Source organism: Lontra canadensis, unplaced genomic scaffold, assembly GCF_010015895.1.
Source record: "Lontra canadensis isolate GAN:19392208 unplaced genomic scaffold, GSC_riverotter_1.0 scaffold23, whole genome shotgun sequence".
Classification (NCBI taxonomy): domain Eukaryota; kingdom Metazoa; phylum Chordata; class Mammalia; order Carnivora; family Mustelidae; genus Lontra; species Lontra canadensis.
In genome coordinates this window covers 1,272,728-1,294,417 of record NW_022631017.1, presented here as the reverse complement: position 1 = coordinate 1,294,417, position 21,690 = coordinate 1,272,728, and the positions used below count along the sequence as shown (strand labels likewise).

General features: G+C 37.8%; 1 protein-coding gene across 3 annotated transcripts in view; it reads right to left on the bottom strand.

Annotated features, from left to right (window-relative positions):
* PTCHD4 (patched domain containing 4) overlaps positions 1-21,690 on the bottom strand; it is a 171,254-nt gene that overhangs the window by 147,745 nt on the left and 1,819 nt on the right. The gene's annotated exons all lie outside the window — the stretch shown is intronic.

Below are 21,690 nucleotides of genomic sequence, written 5' to 3'. Positions count from 1 at the left end.
TATTTCTGCATCAAAACTTGAAAAGAGTATATGATTCCATAATTGCAGAATATGCCCCTTTCCTTACTTAAAAAAAAAACAAAAAACTGCTACCTACTTCTCCTGACCTTTTACTATAGCCTTTCCATCTCTGTCACAATAGTTTATTATATGCTGTCACCTCTGCATATCAGCCATATATCAATCATAGGAGGAGAGGAATATCCTAAAGATTTCACACCTCTGGTTCCAGTCAGCCCTGCATCCAAACCATCCGGAGAAGAAAGCTGCATGTCATCTTTCTAAAAATACATTTTTGGGGTGATAAATTCTACTAACAACCTTTAGAATTTGAAAGTTTTCTTGAAGCCTAATAATTTACTGTAGCTTTATTCTGTTCCCTCTTCTCAGAAGAGATAAGAGCATTCTCTTGATCTCACTTAAAAATATTTGTAATAGTTATAATATTTCTAAAATTGTAGGTTTTGATTATTCCCACAATAGCTTAACCCACATAAGATGGTTCATTTTCATTCTTTTTGTTCTTGAGATGATAAGACATCTTAGGTGCCCCCACTTTAGAGACCCCTATAATTGAATTGTGTTTATTTTTTTTTAATGTATTCATTCCCTTTGGAGCATAAGCACTAACATTTACTCGTTGCTTATTTTAGTAAAGTTACTGAAAATTATTTCTTGTTTCAATCCTTCCAGGGACCTCAGGATAGTTCCTGAGAAAGAAAACGTCATTTATCCCAATATCACACAGCTAGTAAGTAACAAGGCTAGAATGACATCTTAGATCTCCTGATGCCAGAGATGGAGTTTTTGCCCCCTGAATTCTGCAGCTTGGAAGGCAGGGATTGAGTATAACGTGCCTTTGTTTTTCCAGAGTTCAGCACAGATTTTGGCATATGGGATAACCTCACTAAAATGTATGTTGAATAAATGACTGGCCAAAGAAAATTGAACAAACTGTTCAAAGTCTATGCAGAAACATTAGTTATATCTTCAGCAGTTGCCATGTCTTGGTTTAGCTGTGACTGAGTCAGTTTGACTACTTCAGAATTTGCTTGAACACCATTCAGACATTTAAGAAAAATGGAAAATTGGAGAGAAAATACAATTTACAGATTAAATAATATCAAGGAACAAGTAAATGTAAGTTACTTGGGAGAACACATCAGAGCATCAGTCTAAAACTTGCCATCTCTAAACTAATTTACTTTAGCTAATTTCTAAATTTCTTCCCTCAGGATTGTTGGGTCAATGGTTCCCAGATATTCACCCACATTTAAATTTGTGTGTCTTACTCATTCCTATTGGAGCTGCGCCTTTATAGAAATAAAAGAATTCCAGAGGCAAGTGGCTCTGTTGGGAAGCCCTAATCCTTTAGAGTTTTGAGTGAACTCTCCCAGTCTCTCTTGAATGAAATATAGGCAGATGAAAAGTTTTAGTCATATTCCCAGTACCTGGATTTCATGATAAATTAAGAAAATATACGTTGCATGATAAGATGGGTTGATTATTTTCTATTTTCTTTTAATATTAGTTATAAACTAGTATTTTAACTGGGTTAATGATACAATCTTTAGGGATCCTTTTTTTAAGAGTCTCCAGGAATTTCCCCTTTCCTTCCGCTGTGTACTTCTGTACTTACTGATATTTATATGCGGATAGCTGTCTCAATTGTTCTGACTTTTATTTATCTTGTTTAAAAGATTACCTGCTTATTTGAGAGAGAGAGAGTGGGCACAAGCGGTGGGGAGGAGCAGAGGGAGAGGGAGAAGCAGCCTGTCCACTGAACAGGGAGCCAGAAGCCAGGGTTTGATCCCAGGACCCTGAGATCATGACCTGAGCCAAAGGCAGACGCTTAATTTACTGAGCCACCCAACGCCCCTGTTCTGACTTTTAAAAGGTCCTTTCATTTATTGAAATAATACATATCTTATCATGCAACATCATATCTGATTTATGATACAAGTTGTCAAATTTTGAACCCAATAAAATGCACATAAAATGAGGTTTCCCAAGAAAGACATTGTCGAAAAATAATAGAATGGAGGCTTGTTTGAATTAAGTGCTCCTGTTTAGGGTACATTAAAGCAAGCTGTGTTATTAGGAAGTTAGAGTAGCTCATGTTATATTTCTAACTTCTGGAGAAAACATCATGAAGGGAAAAAAATAGCGTGGATGCTCATAAAAGCTCCCTTGGCACCACTGTTATAAGCCAAATATTGCCTGGGAAGTCTTGGATTCATTCAGAGCTTGATTATTGGATTGTCTGGTCCATGGTCCAATCACCAAAATGGCTTTTTCCCCTTTGTTCCCGTGAGATGAGGAAAGACTTTAATAAGTGAACCCAAATTGAGATTTTGTTTGATAGAACTCACCCTTCCTTTCTGTTTTCCTTGTTCTAATGACTACAACGTCTTTTTCAAAAGAACATAGCTGTTAAAAAGCACATCTGGCCAATTTCCAGTTGGAAAATTCAATTTTTGTCTGTCTATGTACCCTGAGAAAATTCCCTTAGATAAAGAACTGAATAATCTTTAGAAATTTGTGTTGCCTTGATAACTGCAATGGTTGCATGCAGACTTCTCTGATTGTCTTTTACCTTTGTCTGTATTTACTCTCAGTGAAACTAATACAAAACTACTGAGCCTGATCTATGGAAAAATTTGGAGTTTGGTAGCTTTGATTGCTTATATCATATGCAATCAACCACTCAAGCAGCATAGATTAAAACATAAAAATTGCTGCAATCATGGGGTATTATAGATTCTCATTAGAGTCCCACAATCAAGAAACTTGGATGAGAGGAACATACAGGCATAGTAGCACACATATGTACCCTATCATATATGAAGAAAAACTGTGTCTCATTAAGATGTAAAAACCTATTTTCTAAGAATGTTACCTCTTTCAGGGCATAGAAATAAAAATACTAAGATTACTAGTTACCTGAAAAACGTGTTAGTATTACTATGGAACACTGACTGTTCTAGAAGCTGTGCATTCTGGAGATTTAGTGCAACTTTGAAACTATTACAAAAATCCAAGATGAGCCTGGGACAGGTATAAGGACAACTTGGACTAAAATAGATTATGCAATAAATAGCCAAGTGTGAGAACAGACCCACTAATGAGAAATATTTAACAACAAGCAGTTGCTCAAATGTCATCTATTTTCTACAAACTGGAACACAGCAATTGGTCCCCCAGTTCCATGATTATCTTTTGATTTCCGGGGGAAATACGTTTTAGAAGGGTCAAAATACTGCACTTGAAAAATGAACTACAGGCATGAGTGAAACTGGCATGACTATATAAAATGTAGAAAGGCTGATTTTTCTTAACTGAGTTTCATAAAATTCTCTTAGGGCAACCTGTCTTCTCTGTGTTAGCAAAATGGGGAAAGATCAGGTGAGCAAACAGCATATTCTTTACAGTTCTCCTAAAGCTGCGGATGGAGGCTTCTGCGATTTAGCAGGCCTTTTCCCTCTTTTGTGCCAGGAACTAGGTTTTGTAATATTACCTTGAGGATTTAGCATCTCGGCTTGGCTGTTTCTGACTCTCCAAAATGAGGAAGATGAATTATTTAACATCCAGGAAGCACCAGCTGTGTTCTCTCCTAAAACTGAGCTTCCCCCACCAATGGGATTTACAATTGAAATAGGTTTCTAATCTAAATAGGACTACAGTTTTGACAAGTGAACAAGACTAGGGAGTTTTTCCTAAGTGGAGGAAAGACATTAGTGAGCATTTCTTAGTGGTATTCCCTGGGTACTTAGAAATCTTCCAGAGGTTATAGCCTCATGTCTTGCCGAGTGGACAAAGTACTCCTGATACGGAGGCACAACTCTGAGGCCACTTCAGAAGAGGATTTATAACATGCAATAGGAGAGAATCTAGGTTAAGTACAAAGACAATTTTCCTGATGGCTGGTATTGCAGAAGGAGAAGAGAATCTGAGAGAGCTCTTTCCCTCAGTGTTCAGAGAACCAGAGCAGTGGCTCTTGATGGGGAACAATTTCGCATCCCAGGGACATTTGGCAATGTCTGGACACATTTGTTTTTGGTTGTCAAAACAGGGGAGAGGAGCAGGATACTACTATGTCTCGTGGGTAGGGGCCAGGGATACTGTTAAACATTGTATAATGTGCAGGGCAGCCCCTCACAGCAAAGAATTATCAGCCCCAAAGTGTCAACAGTGCCAAGGTTAAGAAACCCTGACCTAGAGAACTTATGCAGTTTTGGAGTTCTCTTAAATGTTAGCATACTATAATTAACTGTTAAAGAGTGCTTTCTGTGACTCTAATTAGACTACCCGGGCCAGTTCTAGGAAATAAGATAATTCTCCCTGTTCATTTACTGAGAATAAAAATGCTGGTTTACCACCCAAATGGGTGCACTCTAAAGATGGGTTCTTCTTCCACCCCAGGTGCTCTCCCTATACTCCTCCAGCTGATTCCAACCTTCGTTCTTGGAACTAGCTCGAATCCCACTTCATCCCAAAAGCCTGAGGGAAAGACAAAGGTGATCCATGGTTCCTCTGGACTCCTTTCTATAGCAAGTGATGTCTGCATACCCCGCTGGACATTGACTGGCTCATTTATTTACCATACGTATGTGACAAGGCAACTGCATTATGAACTTATTCAGTCAAGTCAACTAAATTGTAAATTCCTTACTGGCAGGGATACTGCTTCCGAGACACAGAATCTATTACCAGCTTGCATATAGTGAGAACTCTGTAATCCTTTATTCATTATGTGATGATGAATATTCAGTATCTTCATATATTCTGAGTACCCTCAGAGTGGTAGTTATTAAATAAAATTAGAAGGACTTTGGTTGCTGGTTTTCCAAACTAAATTGGGGCAGGAAGAGATCATATAAAAATTACATCAAGGGCACATATTGTATAGAGCACTGGGTGTTTTACGCAAACAATGAATTGTGGAACACTACATCAAAAACTAATGATGTACTGCATGGTGACTAACATAACACAATAAAAAAATAAAAATAATAATAATACTAAAAAAATTACATCAAATATGTTTCTATTTACAATGGTTCCTAGTCTACAAAGCTGGGATGTGGACTTTGATATCTGGTCTTTGTAAGAACAAGGTATCGGCATGACTTATTAGAAAAAGAAGAATTATTTAGGGTCATTCTATGTTGTTAATAGAAAAAGGAATAATGGAATATCATATCATAATAAAGAGAAATAGTTTTATAATGGAGAAGTGTCATGGTATTAGTCAGGTTTATTAAGGCTTCAGAAGAGTATTCCAAGAAAAGTGGCAGAAATTCGATCAATTAAGTGAAATGCACATAAATTGAACTTAATAAAACTGCCTAAATTGCTTGAGAAAAAATGCTGTAGGGAATACACTTTTATTAGTTCTGGGTAAGGATGAATTTGATGATACAGTGAATCCTTTTCCACTTTCAATCTTGAGTCTCATGAAAACTTTAGAAATATTATGTGCAAGGAACGGACGACTGAAAGACCTATGTGGTCAATGTGTAGTCAGTAGTGTAGTAGTAAGAATGTAGGCACTGCAGTAAGAATCCTGGCTGCACTCCAGTCTGAGTGGACTTCGACCACTACTCAGTCTCTGTCGGTGCACAACCCCATTGTGTGCTAGGACTGCTCCCAGGGACATACAACACACAGGCCATGTGCTAGCCCGGCCTCCAAAAAATTCAGTTCTCCAGAGATCAAAGAGACTTCTTAAACCTGTGGTCTTCCAATCTCTGAATTAAAGCGAACAATAGCAATAAAAACCAAGAGAACGGAAATAATTACTGAGATAAGTAAAGCAAAATAAAGGTGTTCCTATAGGAGAGTCAGATAAATATATCTAGATTTTCTATTTATGAAGATTGAATTCACTGGGCAATTATTTAATGCTGTACTTCACTTTGCTAATACAAATAATCCTCATGAAAAAGGCAGAAGGCACAGTTCTATTTTATGTTTCTCAACAAGGAGACCTGGAATCCTACAATTTCTACATAAACATTAACTCTCAGAACCATACATTGAACATCCTGCGATCAGTTGAAAGTGTGAGATATCTCTGCAGATTGTATTTACCGATTTTGTTATGGAAAGATTTAGCGTGACCTTTTGCTAATGATATAAAAGTGACTACTTTGTTTAATGGAGATAAAAATGCTGATTTAGCACCCATGTCTAAGAGATGTTTATCAAACCGATATCACCCAAAATGAAAATAGGAATTAATTCCTTATTTTTTGTAATTATTAAAAATGTTCAGCATTTTCGCTGTGATTGTTTCACATTTTCAACACCATTGCTTCATGATTTCTACAGGGTGTCTTGTACTTGTATATATGGTTCGTTTTGCTGGTTAAATAATTTCCCAACTGAATAAAAGTTATTATACCTCAGGGAGGAAAGACCTGAAGGTGGGATGATTTTTGGGGTCATGGAAAGTTCCACTCTTTAACAATCTTCTGGCTAGGTCTTGTTTGTGATTAATAACCCTCATGCTTTTTCATCTTGATATTTCTTGGTCCATACCCATAAAATTTTCCTGCTTTGTATTCATTTTTTAAGTCTATAACATTATTGGGATTTTATGCTGACTTCATAACCTTCAGAGTAACTGATCATAGCAAAATATTTCCTTCCTTATGGAGAGCAGTTTTCCATTGACCTCAATTTTAATGAATACATTTTGAAAAGAAAACATTTATTACCAATTGAAATAAGCATCTCTGAAAGACTTCTCCCACTGGTAAAGAGTAATTTTTGTATTGTTTTGTTTTTCATACCTGAGGAGGCTGAATCTGATATAAAGCCAATGCTGGATTATTCAAAGCTCTGGATCATTTAAGTTACCACACTGTACTGATTACTACCCATTTAGTTGTCTTCCTTCTTCACTAGACTAGGTTTCTAGAAAATAGGATCTGCAACTTATCTCTGTAACACCCTGGCCTCGTGCAGTTTCTGAAGCAATGTAAGCATGGAATACATCTCTATTGAGAAAGGCTATTTATTGAGATAAGGCAGATACAGAGAGAAGGAAGTTAGGAGCACAGAAGAGACTTGCATATCTTCATAAAGAATGGAACATATGTGTTTAAGACTGAGGAGACACATCAATTTCCGAAACTTTAAAGTCTGCTGAAAACAAAAAGGCTGTGAGGTGGAGAATGTGGGTGGTCTACATACAAAAAATTATGCAGCTGGAGAGGAAAAGGCCAAGAGAATATAATGACCATTTCCAAGGTCACAGATAGAAGATGGATTAAAAACAAACAAACAAAAAAACAAAAACCAAAAAAACAACGAACGAAAGATCATTTTTTTTCTCCTTTTTCTCCTTCTTCACTGAAGGAAGAACAAATGTAAATACCTGTTTTACATAATCTCACAAAACAAACTGAGGGTTGCTGGGGGGAGGGGGGTCAGGAGAGGGGGTGAGGTTATGGACATTGGGGAGGGTATGTGCTATGGTGAGTGCTGTGAAGTGTGTAAACCTGGTGATTCACAGACCTGTACCCCTGGGGATAAAAATACATTATATGTTTATTTAAAAAAAAAAAAAAGAAAGAAAGAACTGTTTTAAAGAGATGAGGAATAATTTTCTTCGAGAGGGACATTAAATAGTGAATAGGTTACTGAAAGTATTTATACACAACAAGGCTTTCTGAAATGTGCAGATTAGATAACCTTCCAAAATTTCTTTTAATGAAGCCTTATGAATATATATGCACAAAATATGATGCTTATGTCTGATTCCCTTTAGAAATGCATGCCATAATTACTGAATATTCTTTAGAACAGTAAATAAAAGAGAAATCAATTCCCTATCTTATATGTCTCTGCAAAATATGAGCATAGATTCAACTTTCTCAAAAGCTTTTGCTTTTTGCCAAAGATAAAGTATTTAATATAGAACAGGAGTGGGGTACCAAATGTTTAATTTCTTTTTGTGATACATAATTTCAACTTTTCAGTGCCCAGTGGCCCATATCACATCATTCATACGGATTAGGAAAACATCCCTTTTTACCTCATTCTATCAAGTGATTTATAATTGCCACTTAAAAATAATAAGCGAGGGAGTATATGATTTGTGAATCCACTAGGCTGCTAATGGAAAAGCTCTCTACTGACCCAAGAAGGGCGCTTAAATTGTTATGGCTCCTATGTAGTTGGAACTACTTTAAATATTCATTGCACTTTAATGAACATACTTTTCCTTTAATTAGACATGGTGTTAATACTGTTTTAATCTGAATTGATTTGCCACACTGATCTGGGGAAGTCTGAATCTGTTTATGAATGAGTTCGAAGTCTCAAGCTTGCTAAAACTAGTAGTTAACGTTCCCAAAACTCTTATGTATAGAAAAGAAGTATAATATTATTTTCACAGGTGAAAAGATACAAGCTATGGCATTTAGCTGAAGATTAAATAAATTTGGGGTAAGCTAAGATTGGGAATATTTTGAAATTCTTTAATATCATGCTTTTAATACTCAAAATATGACAATTAAAAAGATCATTAAGTCACTTGATCTTTCATTCATTCAACACATATTTATTTCCCACTATGCACTTACCAAAAGGATGGGCTAACAATGGAGAGCATTAATGAATTATTTGCAAGGTAGCAAAAATGACCACCTCACGATGTGAAGGAATTTGGTTTATCTTGGTGAAAATCAAGGAGCTAATAAAAACTTAAAAAGAAGTGGAAGTCTATTTTAAGTCCTAGTATTATATTTTTTTGAACTCTCAAGATTTATTATCTTTGCCTCTATCACCACAATAATATTTATCATATAAATATAATAATATTTATCATGTGCCTACAGGTTTTTTCATTAATATTTATCATGTGCCTACAGGTTTTCTTCATTAATCTCCTTACAAAAATGTATTAAGCATGCTTTTTCAAGTGTCAAGGGATTTATTTTCCCAATATATTTAGCAATCCAGGATTTAGCAATATATTTAGCAATCCAGGATATCTCCGGAGCATCACAGATTGATTAAGACATCATATTTCTGGCCAGTCAGTACCAGGTTAAGGAATTATAGGTGAGGATGAAGTTGTTTATTTGCCTAGAGAGCTCATGAAGGCAGTTTACCTGGTGGGAATCTGGTACTGTGAGTGTTGGTATCAAAGCAAATGCTCTCTCCCTTGGGACCACAGACAGGGCCTGCGGCTAGTGTTCAGGACAAAGAGCATTTCCCCCCTATCCTCTCATCCTCTGCAAAGTTGCTCAGTAGGATGGTGGGATCTTTCTGGTCTAAGGTCCTTCAGTGTTTCTCAATCTGGTTATCCACTGCCATCATATAAAGATTTTGAAAACACCAAAGCTCAGGCCCTTCCCCAGAGATTCTAATTCAACGGTCTGGGGAGGGGCTCCAGGGCCTGCTAAAATTGGAAAGTTCGTCAATTGTTTCTTTTGAGAATCACTGAGCTATAACAAGTGAAAAGCAGTAAAAATTACTTTATAATAGGAGAAGCCACAAGCTACTCTTAGAAGCTTAATCTTGGATGTGGTCCTTAAGTAAATCATAGCATTTTGGAGTTGGTCTATAAATAAATCAGGTCCTTCTAATTTGTATACAGGGTTTTTCTCAGAGCACCTGCTCCCCTGGAACTTGTTGACCTATATTTGTATCTTGCATTCGTAAGTGCCTATACTTACCAAAGAAACACTTAAATCTCATAAGAAAATGCTCTTTTCCTACAGCTTCTGTTGACAAGCCAGAATATATTGTTTTCTTCCTTATGCCTATTAAAGATAGTGAAAATCAGTTCCAAGAAACACTGCCCCAGAAACACTCTAAAGATAACAATAAATGAACAATTAAGTAAATTATGTCATAGTTACTTGCCAAACTTTTGAGAAATTTTCTCAAATTCTTATGAAAAAATGAAAATAAACAGGACCAAAAAAGATATATACCATATACGACTACTACATATTTTATAGTTAAAGACTAGAAATACATTGTTTATAGAATTGGTGAGTGGAACTGTGAAAGATTTTTCACTCTGTTTCCTAATCTTTCCTTGGTATTGTTATACTGTTGGAATGGTTTAAAAAATAGCTAACATTTATTAAGAAACTACCAAGCACCAGAAATTTTGAGAATCTATAGAATGGATATTAATAATATTATTTTTAACAGAAAAACTGAAGGACAAAGACATTAAGTAACATGTCTGAGTCATAGAGCTAGTAAATGACAAAATTAGATTCAAAGATTTGTCTGTTTCTTTTTTATTATCTTCTTCATCATTATTTAAAAAAATTGAAGGAGGTACTCAATCAATAAGAACCCTGCCTCTCATCTCAACCCATTAAGAAATAGGACCCGCCTCAATAAAAACATTAGTTGTTTCAGTCTGTACGATTAACATCCCGGTATGCTTTCTGGATACTAAACTGAGGGACATAGGGATTAGAAGTGAGGATCTCTTATCAATTTAGTTATCAACTAACAAAACATCCTTCTATCAGGAAAAAGTCTAGTAGGATAATATCAGTTTATAAACAACTTTTTGAGGTAAGTTAACTAAAAATATATAGTTGGGCATTGTTTGACAAGAGACATACTGATAAGATGTGATTAGTTGATAAAACAGAAGTCTGAAGTTTCTCAGCCTAGAAAGATTCAAGTCCTTAAAAATAATCCCCAAGGTAAAAAAATGGCTGAAAAGAATGAAATGATAATAAAAGTCAATTTGCTAATACCAGTTTTATGTGCCTTTCCCTTCGAGAGATATGCTCTATCTATGAAAAGGGGTCATTAAACTAGTTCAGACCCTGAGCTTCTCAGCCCCCTGGGAGCTCTAGCAGGGTGTGTGTCTGTCTTGGGAGGCACTTACTGGTGCCCCACCACTCCTGTCCTCATGCTCCATTACTCAGGCTCTGCCTCTTCCACCCAGGAATTGGCCCTAAAAAGATCATCCCGCAAAATAGTACTAAGCAAGGAGACCTGGTTCCTGGGAAGAGAGAAATGAAAAACTAGAATTCTCTTGTATTTTTTTTTTTTTTAAAGCTAGAAATCTGAACCAGATATGATCACTGCCCTTAAAAGTCTTATACTCTTGAAGGAAAATAAGACAGATTCTAAATAACACATACACTCCTTCATGCTGTTATACACTTGTTTAATACCTTGCTTCATCTTTGTTTCTAATGCAACATTTCATACATGGAATGGGTAACCTATCCTGTCTAGTGTTCAAATTTTGCTTTGCTAATATTCCCATGCTAACAGATTTTCACTAATCTATACCCATTATCTACATTCTTTAATTAAATTTTTTTCTTGTGTATAAATATTCTTAATCTTCTCATAGATAAAATATAAAACAAAAGACATTTCTGCTAAATGGAATCTTTTCCCAGTGTAGTATTTGGGTAAGTTTTTTATTCATTAACTTTTCATTTCACTAGCAAATAAACACTTAGAACTATTAAAACAATAAATGTAACTTGGGTTTCCTGTGGGCACAATATAGAGATAAGGTCATAGTAAGAAGAACTTGTTTCACTTTCTTGTATCCTCACTCTGAAACAGGAAGTCTGCCCCTGAAAACTTTTACCCATGCATCTCTGGGAGTCCTTCTGCTATCTTTACTACATCCCAAATAGACTTTTCCTGGTCTTCTCCATCTCCTTGGTTGATTGCCACTACTGTGAGTCAGCACTGGTGTTGGTCCCTGGGACTTTCTGAAGTCAATGCTGTGGCTTTCAGAGGTGAGTCTGTGAATTTTCATACCACTGGGCTCCTAGATAAAATATTGGACACCCAGTTAAATCTGAGTATCTGATAAGTAAAGAGAGCAATATATAGGGGACATACTTATACTAAAAAAATTATCCTTTGTTCATCCAACATTCAAATTTAACTTGGTGTCTTGTATTTTTATTTGCTATACCTAGCAATGCTATCAGGTACCCATGCCATGTTATGCTCCCTGCAGTCTCTCCCGAGCTAAAGTCACATGTGTGCTGTGTACATGTGGGGAAAATGTCTCTCTCTCTCTCTCCTTCTTCGGATGGTTTTTTTTTTGGCTCTTTAGCCCAAAGCTAGCTTGCTTGTGCCTCATATATCTCAGGACCCTTCACAGAAACAACTTTCAGTGTCTTTCTGTGGCCATCTATCTTGAGGGTTTAGACACAACCTAAGAATGTCAGGCTCACTGGCATGGGCTTTTTTTCTTGTCCTTTTGGAATTTTCCCCAAGGGCTTGCCCTACAGATCTCCTTATTGGCTAGCTCCTCCCAGGCAAATCAATTTTTATAACGAAGGCTCCCAGCTGTATCAGCTTATGAGGTACGTACAATTTTATTTCAGCAAAGACTTAGAACAAATCTGTATTCACTGTTAGACTGTGATTAAGGGAACTGGCTTCAAAGTACCTCTAAAGTGCATGGAAGTGTTCTCTACCTTTGGAAGCACATAGAGAAACTTCAGGGAAAAAGTGGCTTTGGGGACTCAGCTTTTCAGAAATGTGGGTGAGTTTGACAGTGAAGGAAATTCCAAGCAAAAGGAACAGTATAAATGGAGGTAAGAAAACAGGGAAATTCAGGGTAGGGTTACTTTGGTTTGGTGACAGCATATGATATAGTGTAACCTGAATCTGTAAGGAAAGTTGGGGACCTGGCCAAGGAAAGTTCTCCATGGCCATGGTCAGGAGCTTGTAACTTCTTCTCCAAGCAATGGGAAGCACTTACAGGATTTCTTTAGAAGAAAATAAAATCAACAAAATATAATCAAGTTCTGTTACACAGATTATGTTTCAAGTGTGAGAAATTACAGGAGAGAAATTAGATTATCAGACAAATAAAAAAAGGTAATGGGTAATGAAGGCCCGAGGGGGAGAGAAGAGAAAGAAAAGGAAAAAATAATTGAAAAGGAGACCTTGGTATGAAACCTTTATAATCCATATAATCAGCAGAGGAGGGTTTTTGTTTATTTGTTTGTTTATTAATTCCAGGCACCCAGGCTCTTCCAGACTAATTAAGTCAGAATCTTTGGGGATGAGACCTACACTTCAGTATTTTGAAGGCCTCCCTCATGATTCCTGTATTCAGGCAAGATTGAGCACCATTACTGTAGAACAAGAGTTCCCGCACTTCAATAGGAATCAATCACCTACAGACCTTGTTGGGTACCCCTCTTAAAGTTTCAGCAGATATGGAATGAGGTCTGAGGATTCATATTTCTAACAAGTTCCTAGCTGGTTTTGATGCTGTTGGTCCAAGGACCATGTTAGAACTCCTGGCGTCAGGACCAGTAGTTAATTAGCTATTACTGTGTATGCATGTCTTGGGTGGTTGCGGGTAGGGGAAAAAAGTTAATTATAGGTGATGGACATCCTGAGCCTGAGTAAATGACACAATAGAGATGCCATTCAAAGAGTCATAGATGTAGAAGAAAATAGAAATTTGGCTTGAATGAGAATATTGAGAGAAAAGACAATGAAAAAGAGTGTTCTGTGGGGGCCATTATAAATACAGAGTAGTAGGAAGAGGGAGCCAGTAAGAAGTAGAGAACCATCAGAGACGGAAGAGGAGAACCAGAATGACACAAATGCCTCTAGGGGAGAGAGTGGTCAAGGCTACTGTACTAAGAACAACAATATACTTCCAAACTCACTGAACACAGAAACCGAGATCCCACACTTTCCTTATCTTCTTTTTACTATCCTTAGCAAAGAGAGGTCACATTCAGAATGATAACCCTGGAGGCAGCTTAAGGTCTTCAGCGCAAAAAACAGAGGGATCTGTGTCCCTCATATTGTACTTACTAAGGAAATGAGGATACTACCATATGACACAAAGCTTTTTCAGCTTTGAGGGTTGAAACAAAAAGGGCTTTTCACTTAATCGGGATAAGGACAAAGTATCAGCATGCAAGCAGTTAAGCCACCAGCAGTTGTTAAGAATTTACAATGAACCGGGTGCTGTTCTAATGCTGCATGCCGGTTCCAGCTCAGTATGGTTTGTGGACTAGTGGCATCAGCATCACTTGCTAGAAATGCAGATTGTCACCCACACCAGACCTACTGAAACAGAATCTGTTTTTTTAACAAGATCCTTGGGTAACAATTAGAGCTCCAGAAGCACTGTTTTTAGGTATCATGAACTCATTTAACCTACTCAATGCTAACCTACTCAATGCTAACCTACTCAATAGTAGGGACTATGAGAAGGGAGCTGAATTACAAAGAGGTGAAAAAATATTTGTACAGAGTCAGAGAGCTCATGGGGCAATGATCTAAACCGAGACAGTCTAGTCTAAACCGACACCTGGATCTAACTTGTGTTACACCAACCCTCAAGAAAGTCTCCAATGGCCCTCAGCACCATTGTTGCTGGAAACTTTCATCCATGGTGGCTCTTGTCCAATGCTTCTAAGGTTCATGTCCTCCCTTTTGTGCTCTGTGTCTACCATCCAACTTATGCATGTTAACCTCCTCAGCTTAGATCTCAACTCACAGTCACTTCCTCAAGAAAACAATTTCCAATACCCCAAGAATTGGTATTCCACTCTTTCTGCTCTCACGGCATCATTTACTTTTCCTACTATGATAAAAATTTATGTGATTTTTGTTTTTTTTATGAGGCTCAAGCTCCTGGAGGGCAAATGCACATGGGTTTTGTATCTCACAGGATGTCCAATCTGCCCAATACAGAGCCTGGTACATAGTTGGCACAGTTGTTACCTGGATGAGTGTGTGCAGGAATGGCTTTTGAACCAAACGTGCATCTTGTCCATATTAGCATGACCTGCAGTGACACTCATAACCGAACATTCTCTCCCTCCACGGAATTAAGAAAACTGGTGAGGTGAAAGTACAGACCTGAACAGTCAAAGGGAAGTATAAACTTTGAGGCTGAACCCCAACCCTCCAGGCAAGTCTGCATCTGCCATGAACCTTCAGGACCTCCTGAAGCCATGAGAACCCTTTGAACATATTTCTGCTTTCCAGAATCCAGAACCTATACTCTGCCTTCAGGCTTTGAGACAGCAGAGGAAAGTCAGAGTGGCCCAGGTGAGGCCTCTCTATGTTGGGAGGGTAGATCTGGAGGGAAAACATTGGCTGTTCTAACACAAATCCTATAACTAAACAAAGTCCATTCATTCTGAGCGCTGCTCATCAGGTACCTTTCAGAGGCCCTGAATTCCCTTGAATGACAGAGAATAAGCCTTGATTTCAGTGAATGGCTCTACCATAATAATCCTATCTGAGAAAATTGGATTGCAAGGCCACTTTAAAAATATAGTCCACTGTAATTTTGTGTTTCATTTTCCCAAACACTCTTGCTCCTATGGATAGTTCCTATACCTTGTGTTATCATATTTTATTAACATAATTAGGCTAACTAGGCCTTAATGTTGCTACTCTTGTAAAATAACTGCAAAGGGGCTTGAGAAAAATGCTGCTGATGTTTTTTCTTAAAGAGATGGTTAGATTTAATTTCAACATTTTTGGAAAATATTGAACGACAGTAATCAGCTTTAAGCTTAACCAGGTGACGGTCCCAATGACAGACGACAGGGATGAGGGTTTCTCAGTATGGAATAGCTGCTTGCTAATTCTCCAGGCATTTCTTCAATGTCTCTACCACATGACTCAATCATATGGATACAGGCTCAACTACTTGATTTTCTTATGTTTTTTTTTTTTTTTTTTTTTGTCTGAATTGACACGTGCTACTTCAAGCTCAGTCACGAATGAAGAATACTTAGGTCAACCGTGTGTCTTAGACCTGAATTTCTCAAACTCTTAAATGCATACGAGTCATCCAGGGGCCTTGTGAAAATGCAGATCCCAGTCAGGTATGACTTGGGGAGTTTTCATTTCTAATAAGCTCCCAGGTGATACTACTGCTATGGGTCCATACACAACACTTTGGGGAGCAAGGTCTTAGAAAACAAAATGACATTGATTTTGTGGTATACAATGCAACTTGGCACCCTTATAAGCCAGATGCATTGCCTAAATGTTGCTGTGTGCTAAGGCTGTGATGAATGTAACCCTATCCACCAGCACTCGGGCAGAAATAATCCAGAGAAATGAGTCACTTCTAGGATTCCACCCTGGGGAGGGGGCCCCTGGGGTGATCTGTTTGACTCAGGGAAGAAATAGACCTGCTGTCCAGTCTAGAGCTGTCTTGGGCAAATGTAGAATCTTGGAATTTCCAGGTTTCCTCTTTAAAAATATTTATACTGAGCACATAGAGAAGTGTTTGGATGTATCTAGAATAGTTTCGAGCATATGCTGATCACTCCAAAATTGAATTAAAAGCAATGTGGTCCAATAATTGTGTAATAGCTACCAGGTTAAAATGGAAAATACTCTCCAAACACAGTATAAAAACAAAATAAATTAGCTTGTTTCAGTTAAATAATGTGTATCATAGAAAAGATTAGGAAAACAACTGTTAGAGCTAATTATTGCTTAAGGTGGCAGGAGAGAAAAGGGAGTGGTTCATTTTATTCCTCTTATGCTTCCACCATGTTGGATGTGTCAAAGAGAAAAGGTAACTTTTCCTTGCCCTTACCCCAAGCTCCTGGTAGTCTTGTACCACTGAGGGAAGTACCAGCAGATCAACTGAGAGTAAGAAAATGAGAAGAATGGAGAGAATCATTTCTGTTCCTTTAAAAAAAAAATCCCTTAAACCTTGATTTTCAAAAATGAAAAAAGTACAAACAAAATTACAAAAATTACTTAGTTCAGTTAAAAAATAGGTCTTTGTTAAAGTCAAGTAGAAGGAGATAGACCCCCATACCAAGAAAGTCTTTTGCCCACTTGGATGCTCAGTGTTGGAGGAGGTCATCAAGAGGATGTAACCACCGGTTGACCCATGAGCTGGACCTGGACCTGAGGCTCCTCACCGCCCCACCCCTGGCCTTGGAATGTATGTTCTGTCCACTATTCTTATAGTGGGAGACATTTTCAAGGATGCAGCTCTGAGAGAGCAATGTGTTGTTGAGACTATCTGGACAGTGCATGTGACTGAACCCAGATAGGTCTCTATATAGGCTTTTAAGATTCTTGTGGGCAGGTATAGAGGTCTACTCATCTTGGGGCTGCCCAAGACAAGCCTCGTAGGTAAGTTCTCTTGCTTATTACACCTGCCACCTTCCAGTCCAGAGCAACCTGCTTCTTCCTTTGGTCTCTCCTTGCCCTCTTTGTGTAGGGACCAATTTTTAAACCAGGACTCAGAGAGATTTAATTAACTAATCCTGACATGATGGCTAGGAAATAGATGTTACAATAATTTCACTAGGAGACTATGATTAACATCATTCAATAGCATAGTTCACATCTAACCAAATACTTCTACTTTATTCCACAGGAAAAAATATTCCAGTATATATTCCCAAATCCACTGTGATGATATTCATCTACTATATAGTGGAATGTTACAGAAGAATATTAGGACTTGAGGCCCAGACTGGTGATGGGACTTGTCCATTGCCACACAAATCTTTAAAGAACTAGGTTTAGAACTTAGATGCTCTGAACATTTCTCAATTTAGTCTGCATTGTTTTATCTCATGCTATCTAATCAATCTTTTTTTCTTGATGCCAATTTAAGACAAAAACATCCAAGCTTGTCTGACACAAAATCCTCTGTCTGAGAATCTGGGGCCATATTATAGTCTTCCCACTTACAGTTGATCCTGAACCCTGACCAGGGTTTGTTCTGAGTTGATGTGAAATGATATTAAAGATGAAATCATGTGTCAGTGAGAAATTTGCTAAACAATTTGTAGCAGGTTCCATGATACTCAGAGGGTAGGAGTTTGTCCAGACTGGAAGTTTCATTCCCTTATGGGTGAATAAGATAATTGAGGCTTCATTTTACCAACTTGTGGACTGGTGATAGGCATTAGATTGTCTTAGTACAAAGATCTGTTGTTACAAAGAATGGTACACGGTATGATAGGACCTAATATAGCATTGGGATTAAGAATATGAACTTTGGTACAGACAGACCTAGATTTAAATCCCAGCTCCAACCTGTACTACCCTGGAGAGTCTTGTAGAAGTCATTCAACCTCATGATCTTTAGTTTCCTTACCTATCAAATGACAATAAAAATATTCCTCTGACTTATAAACTTGTAAAAATAGCATGGTTGTCTAAAACACCAGTATCACATAGTTCACAATGTGAACATTCAATAAGGTAATAATGTTTTCCCTTATTAAAAGATATAATCAGGAAGGTAAGCTTAAATCAAAATATCCCAAGGTAAGATCCTGAAATGGATGTCTAATAAGATTTTAGGATAAACTAGGGAAAAAGGTCTAGAGAATGACCTTTCTTGGAAGTTTCTCAAAATAATGTTGGTCCTCATTCTCCATGTTGGCTTATGTTGTCCTTCCACTCAGACTGGAACTAAGTAATCAATGGCAACATCTTCCAAACCTGGAAGTGTACCCAAAGAAACACTGTCCCTCATGAAGAAACAGGAAAGTCTTTTTTTGCTCCTGTTCTTAAGTGCAGTGTATTGAAGCACGGATGCTTCAGTTAAACATCGGTTCATAGGTATGATATTAATGAAATTTAACAGGGAGGACAGGCTGCAGGGGAATCAAATCTGCTTCATTTCCTCCTTGCCATTTGCTATGGACCGCATTTGTCTGTTTCTTCTTTACCTGTGCTTTTACTGTGGTAAAAATAAAGAACTGGAGACATGGAAATTGTTACTTTCTTAGAATTAGCCAGATGGAAAAGTGAGGTCGTGATGGCCTACAAGGAGAAATACCACCTGCAAACACCTGGGCCACTTGAATAATCATGGAAACATTTCTTTGAGTCCAGAGCAGTCCTTGCTTAAGGATTTTGATGCCTGATTCATTTTATTCAAGAGTCTGGTCCAGAAAAATGTGAAGTATTTGATTTAAAAATTCAGTCTGGCCACGTTGTATTAACCTATAGAATACGTAGCTTACCTAAGTTGGGGGGGGGGAAGGCCTCTAAACCAAAACACCTTATAGAGATCTGGAGAATGTAGAGAATACCTTTAAAAATAAAAGCATGCCACAGAGGTTTGAAAAGTGGTGATAATTTCGTGATATCACAGTACAAATGTCCAAATTAATAGGCTAATCAATGATGTGAATACTATCTTCAAAGAATCAGATTAGGTTGGAGTGTGGTAACCCAAAGAGCATGCTTAGAAGAAGTATAAGACTTGAACTTTGTACCTAATTGGGGATATAATAATGGATATGATAATATAATGATTTTAATAACAGGTACACTCATAGGTGTGGACATTGTATATTTTGGCATATTTTCTACATAGTCTTTGAAAATGTGTGTATGTTTCGTATCTTTTGTAACATCTTTTCTCGTACCAGCTTTATTTGAGCCTCTCTTTGGAATTCGATGCCAGCCAACTTTCTATGTCCCTGGTTCTCTGGATCACCTTGTCAAGATAATCATGTTTATCAGAAGTTCTAAATCCTTCTGTGCTCAGGACTACTTGGGTGTCTTCATAATATTTGGGAGATGCCCTTCCAATTGTCAGAGCTGTTTCTGGCCACTTCTTTCTGTCAAACAGTGTTTACACATCTACAGAGGATCTCTAAGAACTGACCTACTGCTTCTTTCATGTCAAGAGATTGCCAATTATCCAACCAGTGCTATTTATTATCCAACCAGTGCTTTTTATTTAGCCACAACTCTTGCTTCCCTGGCCCACTGATAGCATCTTCCATCATGAAAATTTTCCATATTGAGTTGGGAAGGTCAGTGACCCAAGTATGACAAAGGAAAGCAAAATGAATTAGAGAGCTACAAAATGTAGTATAAATTTTTCCCTCAAATCGCATACACCAGAAGTTCTCAAACTTTACCACGCATCAACATCACAGGGACAACCCTTTGAGAATGACTGCCACATGTGAATCAAAATCATTTCCAAATAACATGCAATCCAAACAAAAGACCCCCCTCATTTTGCTCTGTGACAAGGAGTTCTTAACCTAGAAGTTCTTGGAGACACTTTGATAAGATTCTAGGTATTTGTGGTACTGTACAAATTATATATTATATTACGTTGGCATGGGTGCAGTTACCACTGGATGCTTGAGAAAGCCCACTGCGCTCCACAGATACTCCAGGGATTCATTTTCTCAAACAGCTTCTACAAGTCCCACTGAGGCCATGCACAGACAGTCAAGCCAGCACACTGGAGGAGGCACTGATATTAGAATGTAGCAGAATAAGGTCTACAGAGCCTACGTGTATAGAGCCAATGTGTAATTCTCCTGTTCTTTTTATGGTAAATAGAACAATTTTACTACCACTACACTGACCTTTGTAATCAATTACTCCATTCTTCTATGGTTACCCACTGACTTTTACTAAGATGTAGATCTACCAACCAGTCAGCCAGAAAGTTTAGATGGAGCACCAGTTATAGGCCTAGTATGGTGTTGGTTCAATGAGGAACCCCAGAAATTGCAGAGTCCCTGCTTGCAGATAATTCTGGGTGAAGATACTGACATATATTACTTTTAAGCCCCATGAGAATAAAACCTTGCTTTTCTTACCTCAAATCCTGTCTTGTGGGCCTAGAAGAGCCCCTAGTAAATCAGAGGAGCACAACCAATCATTAAGTGAGTGCATCTAAGACCTCAGGGGTTTATACTGTAAATATCATAATGACATTGCCAGGTAAACAAAATGTTCACAGTGGCTGATTGGACAAAGCTCTTACACCTGGAGAGTACTGCCGAATAAAGGAAATAAGGGACCCAACTAATAATGCATATGAATAATCAGTAAACTTGCCTCAATAGGTAAAACAAATTGATGCTTAAATATGAAACAGTTCCAAACCTTTCTTAAACCAGATGTCTGGCATAGCTAAGAACTCAGGTAAAAGGCTGTGGACTAGAAAGATCACCTCTCCACTGCATTCTTTTCTATAGCAAGTGATAATGTTGATGGCAAAAGATTCAGGTAACAAAAAAGCATGCTGCCCAACCATATATTCACACTTCCTTCAATAAGTATGAAGCCAGCAAGCCCTTACCTAGATTTCAAGCTGATGAATCATCTGTCTAGTTTCAGTAAACCCCAAGGGATTGCTCAGCTTTGTAAAGCTGAAACTGTGTCAGCCTCTGGATTCATTTAAACAGGACAACATGCTAAAAGGAGGCAGGTTATGAGGTTTCCTGAGGCATCCCTGGTTTCTAAGTGCATTAAGTTCTCCCTCATTGCACCAAAAAAAAAAAAAAAAAAAAAGAAAAAGAAAAAGAAAAAAAAAAGCTTTTTAACTAAACAAAACCTGGAGAAAGTTCTTTTTAAATCATGTATGGATGCTGACTCTATCAAATCCCTAAACAGAAGTATTAATGATGTCCTATGTGAGGCCACTCATTTATCCAAACTGACATCCTTCCTATTCCATGATCTTCATGGAAGCACACACATAGCCTTATATACATCAGAAGAAACAAAAATTCCTCCTTCTTGGGAAACCCCTGTCTTGAGAGTTCTTGGCTCTTGAGCATGCACAGGGTCGGGCATACAAATGGTGCAGTGACTCTTGTAGAAGTCACATTTGTCCCTGAGACTTCAGTCACCTGGACACCGCATGCCTCATCGCCTGCAGCAGCTCGATCCTGACAGTGTAGAATGAATTTAGAAATC